This window comes from Chiloscyllium plagiosum, chromosome 1, assembly GCF_004010195.1.
Source record: "Chiloscyllium plagiosum isolate BGI_BamShark_2017 chromosome 1, ASM401019v2, whole genome shotgun sequence".
NCBI classification, from domain to species: domain Eukaryota; kingdom Metazoa; phylum Chordata; class Chondrichthyes; order Orectolobiformes; family Hemiscylliidae; genus Chiloscyllium; species Chiloscyllium plagiosum.
In genome coordinates, this window is record NC_057710.1 from 4,037,880 (window position 1) to 4,057,151 (window position 19,272).

Consider the following 19,272-nt stretch of genomic DNA (forward strand, 5'->3'; position numbering starts at 1 on the left):
AGGTGCCGCAGAGGTTGTGGTTTTCATTTTGGATTGACTTGTGACCTCCAGTCAAGTGAAGAGTCTCTTGGGTGCATCACTCTTCATGTTCCTTCACCTTTTCAACACAACCTCTACAGCCTCTCACACCATCTGTGCCAACCTATTCCCTTTACCCAACCTGATGACCCACACTGGGACTGTGTCAATTTTGTGCCAACTCATGCCTCCCACTTTGGAATTTACTGACCTGAAGGGCTGAGGAGCCTCAATCACTGAGAAAGTTCCAGGCATAAATTAATAGTTGTAGGCAGACCAATGTCATTGGAAATAGTGCAGGAAAAGGGCATTTAGAAAATGAACAGACAAGGTCTAGATTGGCAGGGAAGGCTAAATGTGCTGAATGCCTAGTCTGTTCCAATGGACCAATCACACTTTATCCTTACACCAACTATCTACCATGGGCATACCTCATGAGATGAGACAAAATATAGTTCTTCAGTCTCTACTGAAGATTTCTCTCTTTAATAAAATCATTCCCATGAATGAAAATCTCTACATTAAATTTCTCCTTAAACCTTAGTAAAAGGAACAGAAATCACAGTCCTGCCTCAATGAATTTATAACCACTTAGAACTGTAAATCTATGAGACTGATAGGTAGGAAAGAGAGTTGTGAAAGTATATAAGGAGCCTACAAAGGGATATGGTGGGTGCGCAAAGATCTGGCCTATGAACATTGTGTGGGTGAGTGTGAATTGTTCATTTTGGCAGAAAGAATAAAGAAGTTTGGGCCAAGGGGCATGTTCCGGACTCTATAACTCGAAGAAGCACATTACATAAATGGTGAGATATTGCAGAGTTATGAGATGCAGAGGGATCTGGCTGCCCTAGTGCATGTATTACAGAAGCTTACTATGCAGGTACAGCAAGTAATCAGGAAATCTAATAGAATGTTATGGTTTATTGTGAGAGAAATTGAATGCAAGAGTAGGGTCTTTATGCTTCAGTTACACTGGACATTGATGAGACTGCATGTGGAATACTCTTTATAGTACTTAATACGATGGAAGCAGTTTACAGAAGGCTTAGTGGACTAATACCTGGAATAAACAGAACACCTTATGGGGAAAGACTAGGCAGGCTTTTAGAAGTTTCAGAGGTGACGTAATTGAAACATATACAATCTTGAAAGGAATTGTTTAGGTGGATGTTGAAAAGATGTTTCATCTTGTGGGAGAGTTTGGAATAATGAACCGCAGTTTAAAATTAAGGGGTTGCCCATTTAAGACAGAAGTGAGGACTTTTTCCTCAGAGGGTTGTGATTCTTTGGAATTTCCTTCCTCAAATGGCAGTGCACGTAGAATCTTTAAATATTTTTAAGGTGAAAGTTGAAAGGAATGCACAGTTGAGGTTAAAATCATATCAGCCATGATCTCATTAAATTGCAGAGCATGCTCAAAGGACTGAGTAGCCTGCTCTAATTACTTGTCTGTATTAAACTGTGAAATGGAGGTAACCCATTGTGTGACTGGAAGTTATAAAGTCAGTCAGACAGCTATAGCCCTTGGGGTTAAGTCAACAGAATGAGTGAACTAGCAAACAATGTTCTTTTTTATAACACTCCAGACAGCAGTTTCAACTATTTAAAGAGCACAAGTTTTAATTGACCGAAAACTTAATGCATGTATCGAGTCAGAGTCAGACAGCACGGAAACTGACCTTTCGGTCCAACCAGTCATGCCAATCTAAATATCCCATCTGCCTGGCCATATCCATCCAAACCTTTCTTATTCATGTAATTATCTGAGTGTCTTTTAAACTTTGTAATTCTGGCCATATCCACCACTTCTCAGGAAGTTCATTTCACACATGAACCATGCTCTGTGTAAAAGATTTGCCCCTCATGTCTTTAAGTCTCTCTCCTCTCACCTAAAGAAGGTGGTGCTTAGTCTTGAAATCTCCCATCCCAGGGAAAAGGCAACTACCATTAAACTCTATCTATAAACTCTTCATTATTTTATAAATTTCTATAAGGTCGCCTCTCAACCTCCTTTGCTCAAGTGAAAGAAGTCCCATCTTATCCAGCCTTTCTTTATAACTGAAAACTTACATAACCCAGCAACATCCTGGTAAATCTCTTCCGAACCATCTTCAGCTTAATATAACCTCCCTAAAATGGGACAACGAGAACTGGGCACAGTTTTCCAGAACAGGCCTCACCAATATCCTGTACAACCTCAACATGACCCCCAACTCTTATACTCAAAGGTCTGGGCAATGAAGTTCCAGTCCACCCTGTCTATATGTGATGCAAACTTCAAAGAATTACAGACCTGAACTCCTAGGACCCTCTGTTGTACACACTAGCTAAGGCCCTATCATTAACTGTATAAGCCCTACCCTTGTTTGTTTAACTGAAATGCAATACCTCACATTTATCCAGACTGAACTCCAAGTGCCATTTTTCAGGCAATTAACCCATTTGATCAAGATCTCTTTGTAATCTTAGAAAACCTTCTTCACTGTTTACTATGCCACCAATTTTGGTGTCATCCGCAAACTTACGAACCATGCATTCTATATTCTCATTCGAATCATTAATAGAAACGACAAACAGAACAGGATCCAGAACTGATCCCTGTGGAACACTGCTGGTGACAGGCCTCCAGTCCGAAAAGCAGCCTCCTGCTGCTAAGCTAGTTATGTATCCAATTGGCAAACTCACCCTGAATCCCATATCATCTAACTTTATTAATTAGTCTACCATGTGGAACCTTGTTGAAGGCTTTACTAAAGTCCAAATAAATAACATCTACTGCTCGGTCCTCAATCTTTTTGACAACTTCCTCAAAACACTCAATCAAGTTTATGAGACATGATTTTCCTCGCACAAAACCATGCTGACTATCTCTACTTCCTTAATGCTTTTATCTACCTGTCCTGGTACCTTAAAAGGCCAGTGTACCAAGGTCCCTCTAATTCTCAGTGCTCCCAGGGTCCTACCATTAATCATTTATTCCCCCGTCTTGTTTGTCCTGCCCAAGTCCATTACCTCACATTTATCTGAATTGATTTCCATTTGACAACAATCAGCCTAATTGGAATCCTCTAAAGCTATTCTTCTCACTATTTACACCCCACCAATTTTTGTATCATCCACAAACTGTTCAACCCTTCTACATCCAAGTCCAAAATGCTCAGATTAGATTAGATTACTTACAGTGTGGAAACAGGCCCTTTGGCCCAACAAGTCCACACCGACCCTCCGAAGAGCAACCCACCAGATCCATTCCCCTACATTTACCCCTTCACCTAACACTACGGGCAAGGCCAATTCACCTAACCTGCACATTTTTTGGTCTGTGGGAAGAATCCGGAGCACCTGGAGGAAACCCACGCAGACAGGGGGAGACTGTGCAAACTCCACACAACAGCTGCCTGAGGCGGGAATTGAATCCGGGTCTTTGGCACTGTGAGGCAGCAGTGCTAATCACTGTGCCACCATACCGTCCCAGCCACAAACATGAAGGGCACTAACACGGACTACTGTGGAATCCCATTGGTCACAGACTTCCAGTTAGAAAAGACACCTCAAACATCACCCTCTGTTTTCTGCAACTTAGTCAATTATGGATCCAATTTCCCAAATTTCCTCGAATCCCATGGGTTCTTACCTTCACTACCAGTCTTCTATCTGGGACCTTATCAAAACACTTGCTGAAGTGCAAGTAGACTACATTGAAAACATTGCCCTCACCTGCACACCTGGTCACCTCTGAAAAATTCAATCAAATTGATCAGACATGGCTGTCCCGGAACAAAACTGTGCTAACTGTTCTTGAATGAATCCCTGCTTCTCTAAATGTAGATTAATTTTGTCCCTCAGATTTGCTTATTATAGTTTCCCCAGCCTGAAGTTAGATTGACTAGCCTCTAGTTTCCTGGTTTATCTCTTGTTCCCTTGTAGGATACCCCATTGCCTGTTCTCAGTCCTCTAACACCTCCCCAATGGCCAGAGAGGAATTAAATCTTTGCAAGTGCTCTTGCTATTTCCTCCTATGCCCCACTCAATGCATTTATCTGTCCCTAGATATTTAGCTACTTTTAAGCCTGCAGGCCCTCACAACTTCCTCGCTATCTATGCCAGTTTCTTGCATTGTATCACAGACCTTCTTCATGATTTCACCATTGGAGTTCCAAGAGTTCATGCTTATTTCAACAGCCCCAAAGGGTACTTTACCTCTCCAAATGGATGCCCTATGTATCCAAAACACTAAGACCTACTCCTACCAGGGTTAATTCGTGCACATCAAAATTAGCATATGTGAGATACAATCTGTCTTCATTCCTGCCTCCATAGCATGTCTGAGGTGTGACTTCCAGAATATGGCTTCCAGAAGAGGCCATCCACACTTGTGGAAACTGAAACTATTGAGTGCTGTTTCTGTAATATTCATGGCGGCCTGATACTACATAAAAAATGAGAGAGACACAGAGAAATCCAAAAACAAGACAGAGAGTTCTGTGTCTAAGAGCAAAAGGAAAGTAAAAGAAAATACATAAGCTATATTAATCAAACAGCTTTTGTAGTCTTACCTATTATTATAGATAATCTTTAAAGGAACGCATATTAAACAACTATTTACCTTACTCAGCCTCTGTCAGTAATCTTGGTAAAATGTGTAGGTTTATGGAAGATTCTGATAATGACTCAGGTTGTGTCAATGTCCATATGTGGCTTTTGTCACATAAACAGACTGGCAAGTCCTTTAAGAAATCCTGAGCTTGTGTTTGATAGGGTCTCTCCACCAAAAGAATGATGATGGTGATCAGGCCTCAATTCTAGTTTCAAATTTCAGTTGGATCCCATGCCTACGCTGACATTAGCATCGGACCACCCATGCTCTAGCTTGCTGTTGAGACTATCCAGTAAGGAGCAGGTGGAAAATCTTCTACAAATTGGCCATCTAGGAATTGTGGATGGAAATTGAGGACCCAACTAAACCAGTTGTTAACCAGTTCTGAGGGAGGGTCACCGGATCCAAAACGTTAACTCTGATTTCTCTTCATAGATGCTGTCAGACCTGCTGAGCTTTTCCAGCAATTTCTGTTTTTGTTTCTGATTTACAGCATCCACAGTTCTTTCAGTTTTTAAATCAGACTTTAGCTGTGTTTCTGGCAGATTCTCACTTTCGTTTTGTAGCTATAACAACAGTATGAAAGTAAGTAACTAACAGTCTGAATGGGCCGTCTCCATCTACATTTTCTATCCTGTTGAGGGCAGTCACCCAATGCTGCAAGCCCAATCAATGGATCTGACATTCTGGAGCCCAATGATAAGTCAAGGACTAAATGCTCTGCCATTAATCTTTATTATATCCTTTTCAATGTGAACATTGCCCAATGGCAGATGTTAAGCTAACTGGCCTGTAGTTACATGCTTTTTGTCTCCTTCTCTTTTTGAATAAAGGTGCCATGTGGTGTAATAGGGTGATATTTTATTTAATGTACATACAGAGAGATAGTGAGGAATGTACCCTTTTGTAGCTATGTAAGAGAAAGAGAGAGAGAGTGTTTGTGTGTGTGTGTGTGCAGCCTATGGAGTAAAGATCTCCCAAGCTATTAAAAGTACCTAAATCAGGAGAGGGTTAATCATCACATAAGCAATCAAATTAATTAGCGCATGAGCTCACAATCAGGCCTCCCCAAGGCTTTCACAACACAGGACGCCTCAGAGAGCTCTGACAACAGCTGCTGGTACTTGTCTGTGAATGGAAGCCAGGCCAGCTCTCTGCCATGCCTGCAATGACAAAGCGTTCTGGAACTCACACAGTTTTCAAATCAGTAGGCTGTGTACAGCGCTGAGGAGTTATCGGCTTACAGAGATAAATATTAACGAAGACCGGGATATTGCCTGCGGAGCAAAACCAACACCAACTGAAGCTCCAAGGGACAGCAGCTTGAGCTCCTGGTATTTACCAGAGCACAGGAAGAACACACAGAGTGGTGAGAATGTGGAACTCACGACCACATGGAGTGGCTGAGGCAGAAAGCAGAGCAGTATTTTAGGAGAAAGGAAAAGAAGAATAGAGTAATATGTTGAGATGATGAGATGAAATAGGGCATGAGGAGGCTCCTATGGAGCTTAAACATAGGCATAGACCTGTTGGGCTGAATGGCCTCTTTCTATGTTATTAATGTAATATACCATGGCAGAATCAAAGTGGTCTCAACAACCTTGAAGAAATTTTCCTATCTTCTGAGACACTTGGTAAGTCTATGATTTTGGAAGATTAGAACAGAAAAAGAAAGAAAGATTTGATGTTGATTACTGCTCCTTATTGTAATGTTTGATAGGTGCAGATTAAACAAACAATGTCAAGCTTCTGTCCACTGTTTCCACACAGAAATCTGCAATAAAATTATGGGCACATTCACCTTCCCAATGGTTTGGGCATAAATAATGTGGCACTGCTTTACATTACAAAGTAATCAACATGGATACTGTTTAAAAGGCACATAAACCTACTGAACTTACACTAGTTATATTTAGACCCAAAAAGAGAGATTGTCCAATTCATCAAGAAAACAATTAAGTAGACAGACAGCAGACAAGATTAAGTAGAGAGATGGATAAGTAATAAACCATCTTCACCATATCACATTTCAACTTGTAATTTCAGCTTGAAATTCATCACACCTTCTTTGGACTGTCTCCAATACCAATATATATTCCCTTAGATAAAAAGCCCAAAATTGTTCACAGTATTCCAGTTGTGGTCTAAATAGTACATTGTATAGTGTTAGCAAGATTGCCCCATTTTAATCAACTATTGCTTTGAAATAAAGGCCAATATTTCATTTGTCTTTTATATTATCTACTTGGTGCTAGCTTTTTGTCATTTATGTATGAGAACTCCCAAATTCTCTGTGTTGTGGCTTTCTGCAGTCTTTCTGTATTTAAATAATACTGAACTCCTTTATTTTGCCTGCCAAAATACATAAGAACTAGTGGCAGGAGAACAAAATTCAGCCTCTTGAGCCTGCTCCACCGTTTAATGCAATTATGACTAATCTAATTTTGCTCTCAACCCACTTTCCTGTCTGTTTCTCATAGCCCTTTAACTCATTACTATTAAAAATCTTTTGATCACCTGCTTAAGACAGATTATTTGAATCATAGAATCCCTACAGTGTGGAAGCAGGCTATTCAGCCCATTGAGTTCACACCGAACTTCCGAGGAGCATCCCACCCAGATCCACCATCCCTGTAACTCTGCATTTCCCATGGCTAACCCTCCTTGCCTGCACATACCTGGTCACCATCGGAATATTTAGCCAATCCACCTCACCTGCACATCTTTGGACAGTGAAAGGAAACCAGAGCACCCAGAGGAAATCAATGCAGAAAGATACTGATGATGCTCAGAGGAGAGTAAACATCTTTATCTTGACTTATTCAGTGTCCTGGTGTCCACTGCACTCGGGTAGGGAATCCCACAGATTCACATTTATATTCTGAGAATTTTAACTCACTAACTTAACCAAATATTTCTGTCATCCTCACCACTTGCCTTCCCACTTATTTGTGTCATTCACAAACTTGGCAATGGTACATTGACTTCCATTATCCAAGTCATTAATATATTGTGGTACTCCCTCGGTTACAGGTGGCCATCCTGAAAATGCCCCATTTATCCCAAATGTCTGTCTTCTATTAATTAGCCAATGGTCTATCCATGCTAATACGCTACCTCTAATAAAATAGGCTCTTATTATGGGAAAAAGTGAGGACTGCAGATGTTGGAGATCAGAGTCAAAAAGTGTGGAGCTGGAAAAACACTGCTAGTCAGGCAGCATCTGAGGAGCAGGAGAATCGATGTTCATCAGAAATGTAGGGGAGGCCCAAGGAGGCTGAGAGATAAATGAGGGTGGGTGGGGTGGGGGACATGGAGAGGAAGATAGCTGGGAATATGATAGGTAGATGAAGGTGGGGTGACGGTGATAAGTCAGAGTGGAGGGTGGACTGATAGGTGGGAAAGAAGATGGACAGGTAGGACAGTTGAAGAGGGCAGTGTCGAGTTGGAGGGTTGAATCTGGGATAAGGTGGTGGGAGGGGAGATGAGAAAAGTGCTGAAATCAACATTGATCCCATGTGGTTAGAGGGTCCCAAGGTGGAAGATGAGGCGTTCTCACTCCAGGCGTTGGATAGTTAGAATCTGGCGGTGGAGGAGGCCCAGGACTTGCATCTTGCATGTCCTTGGCGGAGTGGGAGGGCAGTTGAAGTGTTTGGCCACAGGGCAGTGGTTGTTTAGCGTGTGTGTCCCAGAGATGTTCTCTGAAACATTCCGCAAGTTGGCATCCTGTCTCCCCAATGTACAGGAGGTCACATCAGGAGCAACGGACGCAATAGATGACGTGTGTGGAGGTTCAGGAAAATCTGTGCTAGATGTGAAAGGATCCTTTGGGCCTTGGATGGAGGTGAGGGGAGAGGTGTGGGCGCAGGCTTTGTACTTCTTGTGGTGGCAGGGGAAGGTGCCGGGAGTGGAGGGTGGGCTGGTGGGTGGTATGGTCCTAACAAGGGAGTCGGAGAGGGAATGGTGTCTGTGGAATGTGGATAGTAGTAGAGATGGAAATATATCTCTGGTGGTGGGGTCTGTTTGTAGGTGGCAGAAAATGATGCGTTGTATCCGGAGGTTGGTGGGGTGAAAGGTAAGGACTGGGAGTGGTTCTATTTCCTTTGGGGCCTTGGATAGAAATCCCCCACCCCCCACACCCACTTGGTCCTCAACTTCCACCGCACCAACCTCTGGATACAATGCATCATTCCCCACCATTTCCGCCACCTACAAACAGACCCCACCACCAGAGATATATTTTCATCCCCACCTCTATCTGTGTTCCACAGAGACCATTCCCTCCGCGACTCCCTTGTTAGATCCATGCCCCCACCAACCCACCCTCCCCTCCCGGCACCTTCCCCCACCACTGCAGCAAGTCTAAAACCTGCACCCACACCTCCCCCCTCACTTTCATCCAAGGCCCCAAAGGATCTTTACATGTCTGGCAGAAATTTTCCTGCACCTCCACACGTCACCTACTATGTCCATTGCTTTTGATGTGGTCTCCTCTACATTGGGGAGCTAGGACGCCAGCTTGTGGAACGTTTCAGAGAACATCTCTGGGATACACGCGCTAAACAACCCCACTGTCCTGTGGCCGAACATTTCAACTCCTCCTCCCATTCCGCCAAGGGCATGCAGGTCCTGAGCTTCCTCCACCGCCAAATTCTAGCCACGCAACGCTTGGAGGAAGAACGCCCCATCTTCCGCATTGGGACCCTCCAACCACACGGGATCAATGTTGATTTCCTCATCTCCCCTCCCCCACCTGATCCCAGATTCAACCCTCCCAATCAGCACCGCCCTCTTGACCTGTCCTACCTGTCCATCTTCCTTTTCATCTATCCCCTCCACCCTCTGCTCCGACTTATTACCATCACCCCCACCCTCATCTACCTATTGCATTCCCACCCCCTCCCATTTATCTCTCAGCCCACTCAGCCTCCCTCACATTCCTGATGAAGAGCTTATGCTCGAAACATTAACTCTGCTGCTCCATGGATGCTGCCTGACCAGCCATGCTCTTCCAGAACCACACGTTTTGACCTCGGCTTAATTATGGTACTATATTAGTCAACGTTTGGAAATTCAAATATATTACATCTACTGGTTCTCCTTTGTATAATCGGTCCACAAGGAATTCTGATAAATTTGTCAGATATGATCTCCCCCATAATGAAGTTCTTCTGCCTCTGCTTGATTAAATGATATATTTTCAATGCTCTATTAATACATACTTCATAGTTGACATGAATATTTTCCCAATGACAGATGTTAAGCTATTTAGTAACTGGATTTTTGTCAATCTCCTTTTTTGAATAAAGATGTTACATTGGCAGTTTTTCAATTCTCTGTGACTCTGCGATTCTTTGACAATTACTTCCAGTAATCTATCTCCATAGTTACTTCCATTAATATAGCTTCCAGGGAACAGATTGGCCTTTGGCCTCATGAATTTCCCTAGTTCATTTTTTTTGTATATTTTCCTCCAGTGATTGTAGACACAGCTGCCACTGTGCGTCAGTAATGAGGGACTGAATGTTGAAGGTTGTGGATGTGGTGCCAATCAAGTGGGCTACTTTGTTCTGGATTGGGTCAAGCTTCTTGAGTGTTGTTGGAGCTGCACTCATCCTGGCAAATGGAGATTCCATTGCACTTGTGTCTTGTCAATGGTAGATAGACTTTAGGGAGTCAGGAGGTGAGTTACTCGCTGCATGATTCCCATTCTCTGACCTGCTTTTGTAGGGATTGTATTTACATGGCTGCTCCAACTGAGTTTATGATCAATGGTAGCCCTCAGAAGGTTGTTAATGGAGGCTTCACAATAGTTTTGCCACTAAGTATCATGGGTAGATAGCCAGACTCTCGTTTGTTGGAGATGGCACTTTTGTGGTACAAATATTACTTGGCACATGTTCACATTTGAACATGGACTGCTTCAGTTGTTGTGGGTTTGGAGTCACGTGTGGGCCAGAACAGACAAGGATGGCAGATTTCCTGTCCCAAAGGACTGTGAAACACAGCATTGCAATTCCTGTTCCAACCCCTTTTTATTGATTAAAAATCACATCTGCCATGGTAGAATTGCTAGTTCAGTGATATTATGACTGTTTCACCATCTCCCCTCTTTCTCTTTACAGACTTTAACTCATCTTGTCAACTTACGTTTTTATTCATTTTGGTACCACCACCAAATTTAGTCACCATACATTCAACCTCAGATCCAAACCAATGATACACAGTGAATAGAGTTAGTGTCCAAATTCAGACATGAAACACAATCATCTCTGATGGTTATTTGAGGCATTTGAACAAACAGAATAGAGACTTAGATCAAAAGAGTAGTGTAGGCAGATGGGGTTTCAATTCACGGGCAGTGGCACCAGTATTCAGAAAAAATACTGTAGTTCTTTGGGATGGGCTGGACCTAAATGGATTTGGGGTCAGTGTCCTGCCAAATTCTGGAACTAGAAAGTTGGTGGAGAAAGAGATCGGGTGAAGAAAGGTTTGAAAATCCCAAAGGAAAAGTCATGGTGAGTAAGGACAATCAGTGTGAGCCAGGAACAGGCAGGGAAGTTAACAAAAAATGTTCATCAGCAATTGAGATCCATGCTGAGAATAGCAGTAAACATTGAAATTAGAGGCCCTTATCGGAATGTGTGAAGCATCCTAGATGAGCCTGGTGATAACTGCAGAGTTTTACAGAATAACACAAGATAGAATGAGCCCTCTCAGCCCATCATGCCTAAGCTTAGAAAGAAAGCAAACAAATTTGTTTGAGTCCTTTGCAAATTCTCTCTTTTCAGTCATACATTGAATTTCAAAAATATTCAATAGTGACATTGTAGGGAGAACACAAGCTCATCAAGCGGATCTGGGAGCCAGTGTGAGATGAGTTATGACCTTAACAAGTAAAATCAGGTGAGTAATTCTACTGATGTTTAAAGTCAACTTTAGTTAGATTAAGAGTATTTAAAGTGCAAAGAATAGGACAAAGCCCTTAGTATTTAATATCTCTTCAGAACATGAGGCAGCACAGTAGCTCAGTGGTTAGCACTGCTACCTCACAGCACCAGAGTCCCAGGTTTGATTCCAGCCTCAGGCAATTATCTGTGTGGAGTTTGCACATCCTCCCAGAGTCTGCGTGGGTTTCCTCCCACAGTCCAAAGATGTGCAGGTCAGGTGAATTGGTCATGCTAAATTGCCCATAATGTCCATAATTGCCCATTAGTCAGAGGGAAATGGGTCTGGGTAGGTTACTCTTTGGAGGGTCAGTGTGAACTGGTTGGGCCAAAGGGCCTGTTTCCACACTGTAGGGAATCTAAAAAAAAAACATAGGAACAAAAGTAGACCATTCAGCCTCTCAAGCCTGTTCCACTATTCAATGAGATCTGTGGTCCGACTTCATATCCCTTTCTTTGTTTAACAAAAACAATTTGTAAATTTTAAAATTAACAATTGATCCATCATCCACTCTGCTTTGTGGAAGACAGTTCCAAACCTCTACAGTCCTTTGTGTATAGTAGTGCTTCCAAACATCTCTCCTGAATGGTCTGGCCCCAATTCTCAGTCTATGCCCCCTAGTCCTAGAATTCCCAACCAATGGAAAATAGTTTATCTTTGTTTATTCTGTCTTTTCTTTTAAATACCTTGAAGATTTCTTAAAACAGAAGCAGTAAATGGAAAGGGACTAATTTAAGGGTATGTCATGGCAAGACAGCTAGGCATCAATGTAATGCTCCTCCTGTGCAATGTGGGAAATTAGAAACATTTCCAGTGCCTTGGGTGACCATGTACCGGCTGCTGTACCTCTTGGAAATCCACAAGTCAGATCTGGAGCAGAGGCTGGAGTCACTGAAATATTCACAAGACTGAAATCTACATGGAGAACATGCACAACAAGGTAATCACACCATGGGTAAAGAATGCACAGGCAGAAAAGGAATGGGAGGACCGGCAGGTATTGCAGGAGTTCCTTGGGGAGATAAGACTATAATTGATAGGAACAGAGGAGAAAGTGAGGTCTGCAGATGCTGGAGATCAGAGCTGGAAATGTGTTGCTGGAAAAGCGCAGCAGGTCAGGCAGCATCCAGGGAACAGGAGAATCGACGTTTCGGGCATAAGCCCTTCTTCAGGAATCAGAAACAGGCCATGTGACACATTGAGTCTGCTCTGTCATCCAATTAGATTATGATAATCTGATCTACTATATTATGATCTGATAATCCCCAATTCCACTTTCCTGCCTTTTCTACATAACCATTGATCCCCTAGTTGACTAAAAATCTATGTATGTCAGCCTTGAATATAGTTAATGACCCAGCCTCAATTTCCTTCTTTAACAGAGTTTCCATTTTGATACTGCTGGGGAGACAGTGTCTCAGAGGTGTGCAGTGAGAATTAAGTCACCAGGAGTGGCTTAGCTATGTGGGAGTTAAAAAATAAAAAGTTTGAGAGCAATATGATAGGGAGTTTTATCATAAGGAGAATAGATATTCTTTTCTGTCACTACAGACTTGATGATAGGACATCTTTGAAGAGAAAATGAGGTCTGCAGATGCTGGAGATCAGAGATGGAAATGTGTTGCTGGAGAAGCGCAGGAGGTCCTGAAGAAGGGCTAATGCCCGAAACGTCGATTCTCCTGTTCCCTTGATGGTAGGACAGTACGTTTACTCTCTGATACCAGCATCAAGGCTGTCACCAAACCGCTGTGGGACATTTTGAAAGGATAGGATGAACAGCTCGAGGTCATTGTCCATGCCGGTACCAACAACATAGGTGAAAAGAAAGGTGGTGTCCTGCAAGCAGAATATAAGGAACCAGAAAATTAAGGAGCTAGGAAATTAAAAAGCTGGATCTCAAAGGGAATAATTTCAGGATTAGTCCTAATGCTACATGTTAGTGAGATTAAGAATAGGAGAGTAGACCGAATCAATGCACAGCTAAAGGGATAGTGTCAGAGGAAGGAATTTAGACTTTTTGAGACATTGGGTCTAATTCAGGAAGGATGGGATCTCTACAAGCTGGACATGTTATAGCTCAACAGGACCAGGATAAATATCCTCATAGGATATTTAGGACATGCTCAGAGTGAACAGGATGACTGACACTTGTGTAATGTGAAGAGATTAGATTTTGAGAAAGTGAGGACTGCAGATGCTGGAGATCAGAGTCAAAAAGTGTGGCGATGGGAAAGCACAGCCTGTCAGGCAGCATCCGAGGAGCAGGAGAGTCGACGTTTCGAACTTATGCTCAAAATGTCACTTCATCTGCTCCTTGGATGCTGCCTGACCAACTGTGCCTTTCCAGCACCTCGCCTCTTGGTTATTTTGGTATCCAAGGCTCCTTAATTTGATCAGATTAACACTCCCAGTTAGGAACTCACATTTAATGAGGTCTATATGGCTGCCTTTGTTACAATCAATACACCCCTTCCACTCTGAGTCCGAGGACATAGGGTGCTTCTTTTTATTGTAGCTCCTCCTGGAGAGTTTAGCATCATGTCAGATTCCTCAAACTCTGCCTCAGATGTGGGCATCATGTAACGCACAGTAGCTCACCTCTTGCGCCCAGACTGTCTCAGAAGCAAGTAATTACCTTCTTTAGGCAGGAAAGGCATTGAGGCAGTGATATCTGTCCTTCCCATCTCAGATTCTGAGGTATTTTCAAAACTTAATGGAGTGGGAGAACCCATGGATTCCTGAACAGTCAGAAGGCTGTCAAGGGGCCGGCCATGTTTTGCTCCCGCATAATTTGCAAGTTTGAGCTTTCACATGGTCAATATGCTTGTTCAGGACCACGACAACTACCAGAACGTTATACCTCACTGGACCTGACCTCGCATCGACTATACGTATTATCCATGCAAGGTCATTCCTGTGGTTCCTACAGAAAACTTTTGCCTGCTGAGGTAAACTGTCCCTCTCTATTAGTGGAGTCATTTGTCTGGCATTGGTGTTCCTGATGCTGATCCACCATCCCCCCAGGTCCAGGAATATCCAATTTAAAGTGGTGCGGAATCTTCTCTCCATTAGCAACTCTGCTGGAGCTATCCCTGACGGTATATCGGGGTGGGCCTTTGACAACAGACCAGTAGGAAACGGGATAGTTTGACATCTAGTGAAGCTGTAGACTATTTCTTTAAGCCTGCCTTCAAAGTTTGGATTGCTCTTTCTGCCGGATGATTGGATGTTGGATAATATGGAGCTGTCCTTATGTCGAATACCATGTATCATTAGGAAATACTTGAATTCCCTGCTGGTAAACAATGGCCGTTATTTGTGACCAACACTCCCGGATGTCCATGTATTCGAAAAGATGCACACTGAATTTCTACTGTTGTCCCTGCAATTGACAATTAAACTCTATGCACATCAGCCACTTTGAGTGGATGTCCACAATGACTAAGAACATTGAGCTGATGAAAAGACCTGCATAGTTGACATGTAACTGAAGTCAAAGTTTAACTGGCCATTCCCACATAACGGGGGGAGCTTCTGGCAATAATTCTTGGTCCTGTTGGCACTCTGGGCACTGCCCCACCAAATGCAGCTATGTCTGCATCCAATCCTGGCCACCAGACATGTCTTCATTTTGAAAACCCCTGGATAATCCTAGTGGAGTTCAGCCAGTGTCTTTACTTGGGACAATCACTCTTGCTCCCCATAACAATATGCTATCCTCTACCATGATCTGGTCTCTCAGGGTCCAAAAACGTTTCAATTCTGGTTGCGACAGCCCTTTGGTTTTCCTTCTCACCACCAGCTGTTTCACGTTTGCCAGGACCAAATCTTTTTGCATCCAAAGCCTGATATCGTCAGCTGTGACTGGAAGTGTGTTCAAAAATTTTAAACCATTACGTATACTTCCAGTGGCTGACCACTGGAGGTGTATCTGCTAAAGGGAGGTGGCTCAATGCATCCGCATTTGCTATTTGGTCTCCCAGACGCTGTTCCGATTTGTAATTATACGCACTTAGTATTAGAGCCCACCATTGAATTTGACCTGAAGCTATGGGTGGCACTGCCTTGTCCTCTTTAAGTAGACGTGGAAGGGGTTTGAGGTCTGTTATTATTACAAATTTACTTCCGTAAAGGTATAGAACATAGAACAATACAGCGTAGAACAGGCCCTTCGGCCCTCAATGTTGTGCCGATCTGTGAACTAGTCTAAGCCCATCACCTACACTATCCCATCATCATCCACATGCTTATCCAAAAACTATTTCAAGGCCCCTAATGTGGCTGAGTTAACTACATTGGCAGACAGGGCATTCTACGCCCTGACCACTCTGAGTAAAGAACCTGCCTCTGACATCTGTTTTAAATCCGTCACCACTCAATTTGCAGCTATGCCCCCTCGTATAAGCCGACATCATCGTCCTAGGAAAAGGACTCTCACTGTCCACCCTATCTATCCTCTGGTCATCTTGTACATCTATTAAATCCCCTCTTAGCCATCTTCTCTCCAATCAGACAGACACAAGTCCCTCAGCCTTTCCTCATAAGACCTTCGCTCCAGACCAAGCAACATTCTGGTAAATCTCCTCTGTACCTTTTCCAATGCTTCCACATCCTTCCTGTAATGGGGCGACCAGATTGTACACAATACTCCAAGTGAGGCCGCGCTAGTGTTTTATATAGTTGCAGCATGAAATCACGGCTCCGGAACTCAATCTCTCTACCAATTAAACCTAACACACCATATGCCTTCTTAACAGCACTATCAACCTGGGTGGCAACTTTCAGGGATCTATGTACATGGACACCAAGACCCCTCTGCACATCCACACTACCAAGAATCTTTCCATTGACCCAGTATTCTGCCTTCCTGTTCTTCATCCCAAAGTGATCACCTCACATTTAGCTGCATTGAACTCCATTTGCCACCTCTCAGCCCACTTTCTGCAGTTTATCCAAGTCCTCCTATAACCTGTAACATTCTTCCACACTGTCCAGCACTCCACCGACTTTAGTGTCATCTGCAAACTTACTAATCCATCCACCTATGCCTGCATCCAAGTCATTTATAAATATAAAAATGACAAACAGCATTGGTCCCAAAACAGATCCTTGTGGCATACCACCAACCACCACTCATTGCCTTCTTACAGAAAGCCAGTTTCTAATACAAATTGCGAAATCACCCTCAATTCCATGCTTCTGCATTTTCTCCAACAGCCTACCATGTGGAACCTTGTCAATGGCTTTACTGAAGTCCACATATACCACATCAACTGCCCTACTCTCATCCACATGCTTGGTCATTATCTCAAAAAACTCAATGAGGTTTGTGAGACACGACCTGCCCTTGACAAAACCATGTTGACTATCTCCAATCAAACTGTTGCTTGCTAGATGGTTATAAATCCTATCTCTTATAATCCTTTCCAAAACTTTTCCTACAATAGATATAAGGCTCACTGGTCTATAATTACCTGGGTCATCTTTGCTGCCCTTCATGAACAAGGACACAACATTTGCAATCCTCCACTCCTCTGGTACTAAACCTGTTGACAATGACGACTCAAAAAACAAGGCCAAAGGCTCTGCCATCTCCTCCCTAGCTTCCCAGAGAATCCTCAGATAAATCCCATCTGGCCCAGGGGACTTATCTACTTTCACACATTCTACAATTGATAACACCTTCTCCTTACTAACTTCAATCCTTTCAAGTCTAATAGTCCGTATCTCAGTCTTCTCTATAATACTCTCCTTTTCCTGAGTGAAAACAGATGAGAAATATTCATTTAACATCACTCCGATCTCCAAAGGGTCCACACACAACTTCCCACTTCTGTCTTTGACTGGTCCTATTCCTACCCTAGTCATTCTTTTATTCCTTACATACCTATAGATAGCTTTAGGGTTCTCCTTTATTCTACCTGCTAAAGACTGCTCATGTCCCCTCCTTGCTCTTCTTAACTCTGTCTTTAAGTCCTTCCTATCTAATCTGTAACTCTCCATTGCCTCATCTGAACCATCTTGTCTCAACATCACATAAGCCTACCTCTTCCACTTAACAAGTGATACAACTTCTGTAGTAAACCATGGTTCCCTTACCTTATCACTTACTCTCTGCCTGACAGGAACATGCCTATTAAGGACATGCAATATCTGTTCCTTAAACCAACTTCACGTTTCGATTGTCCCCATCCCCTGCACTTTACTACCCCATTCTTTACATCCTAAGTCTTGCCTAATTGCATTATAATTGCCCTTCCCCCATCTATAATTCTTGTCCTGTGGCATATACCTATCCCTTTCTACTGCTGCAACTTCCTAATTCCAGACCTTCCTTCTCTATCTGGGCATATTTACACTCTGCATTAGCCAAAATCCTGACTGAATACGATATTCAGCATTCCTCTCCATTGGGCCACCTCTGAGCTAAAACTACCCCGATGCTGAACTGGGAGGCTGCGCAGATCAGATCTCGCTTGGGGTCATAATGTGCCAACACCTTAGAGGATAACAGCTGTTACTTCACTTACCTGAAAGCTATAGCTTGGCTACACGGCCATTTCCAAGACTGAACCTTTACAAGTTGATGCAAAGGTGTCAAGATGAAACCCAGGTTGTGTTTGAACTTTCTGTAATAATTCATCAGCCCAAGGAAAGACCTGAGCTCCAGTACAGCTGTGGGAACTGGAACACCTTGCATCAACTTTACTTTATCTTCCAATGGGTGTAACCTGGTCTTGTCAACTCTGTAGTCCAAATAGGTCACTTAAGTGCCTGAAACATACATTTTTCCCTTCTAAGGCATCTGCCCACCTGGAAGAAACATCTAAGGGCTAGTTCCAAGTTCTCTCAATGCTCCTTATTCGTCTTCCCTGTTATTAGCACATATCTGGATAAATGACGACCTGCAGTAGACCTTGTAAAATGTTCTCCATCATCTGTTGAAAAATTGCAGAGGCTGATGATACTCCAAATGGCAGTCTCGTATAATGGTACAAACCCTTATGGGTATTAATTGTAGCTTACTTCTGGGAATCCATTGCTAACTGCAATTTTAAGTACGCATGGCTCATTTCCAGCTTCGTGAATGACTGCATCCTGCCAGCTTTCTGTATAAATCCACTATGGGACTGGCTGGGTATTTATCCAGCTATGAAAAGTTGTTTACCGTTTGTTTAAGATTCTCACAAAGACGAACCAAACTGTTGAGCTTCACAATCCATATGACCAGTGCTGCCCATTCCACAAACTGGACTGGTTTGATGATTCCTTTGCTTTCCAGTCTCCTGATTTCTGTCTCTACTTTTTCCTGTAAGGCAAATAGCACTGGGTGGGACTTGCAGAATCATGGAATTACTTCCTGGTCAACATGCAAGGTGGCCTTGCTTCCTTTGATAGTCCAGATGTTGCTGTACAACTTTAATTCGGACTTCACTCAGTTCCTATCGAAAAACGTTGAGCCAATCAAGTTGAATCTTTCTCAACCGATTTCGCTCCATCAAGTTTGGGTTTGATCCTTTTATGACATTCAGTGGTAACTGAATCACCTGCTTCTCATAACAGACCAGAACTGAAGTGGTACCCTTTATCTGTAAAGGTTCCCAGGTACAGGTTCTCGGTGTAGCCGAGGTCTTGCGTAAACTTTAGGGTTGGAGTCCACGGCAAATTTTGTTATAGATTGGCTCTGTGATCACTGAAACAGCCAC

The 19,272-nt window shown here is 43.0% G+C and overlaps 1 protein-coding gene across 5 annotated transcripts in view; it reads right to left on the bottom strand.

Moving 5' to 3' along the window:
- The window catches only part of LOC122549660 (sideroflexin-5-like), a 327,471-nt gene that overhangs the window by 111,992 nt on the left and 196,207 nt on the right, over nucleotides 1–19,272 (bottom strand). The gene's annotated exons all lie outside the window — the stretch shown is intronic.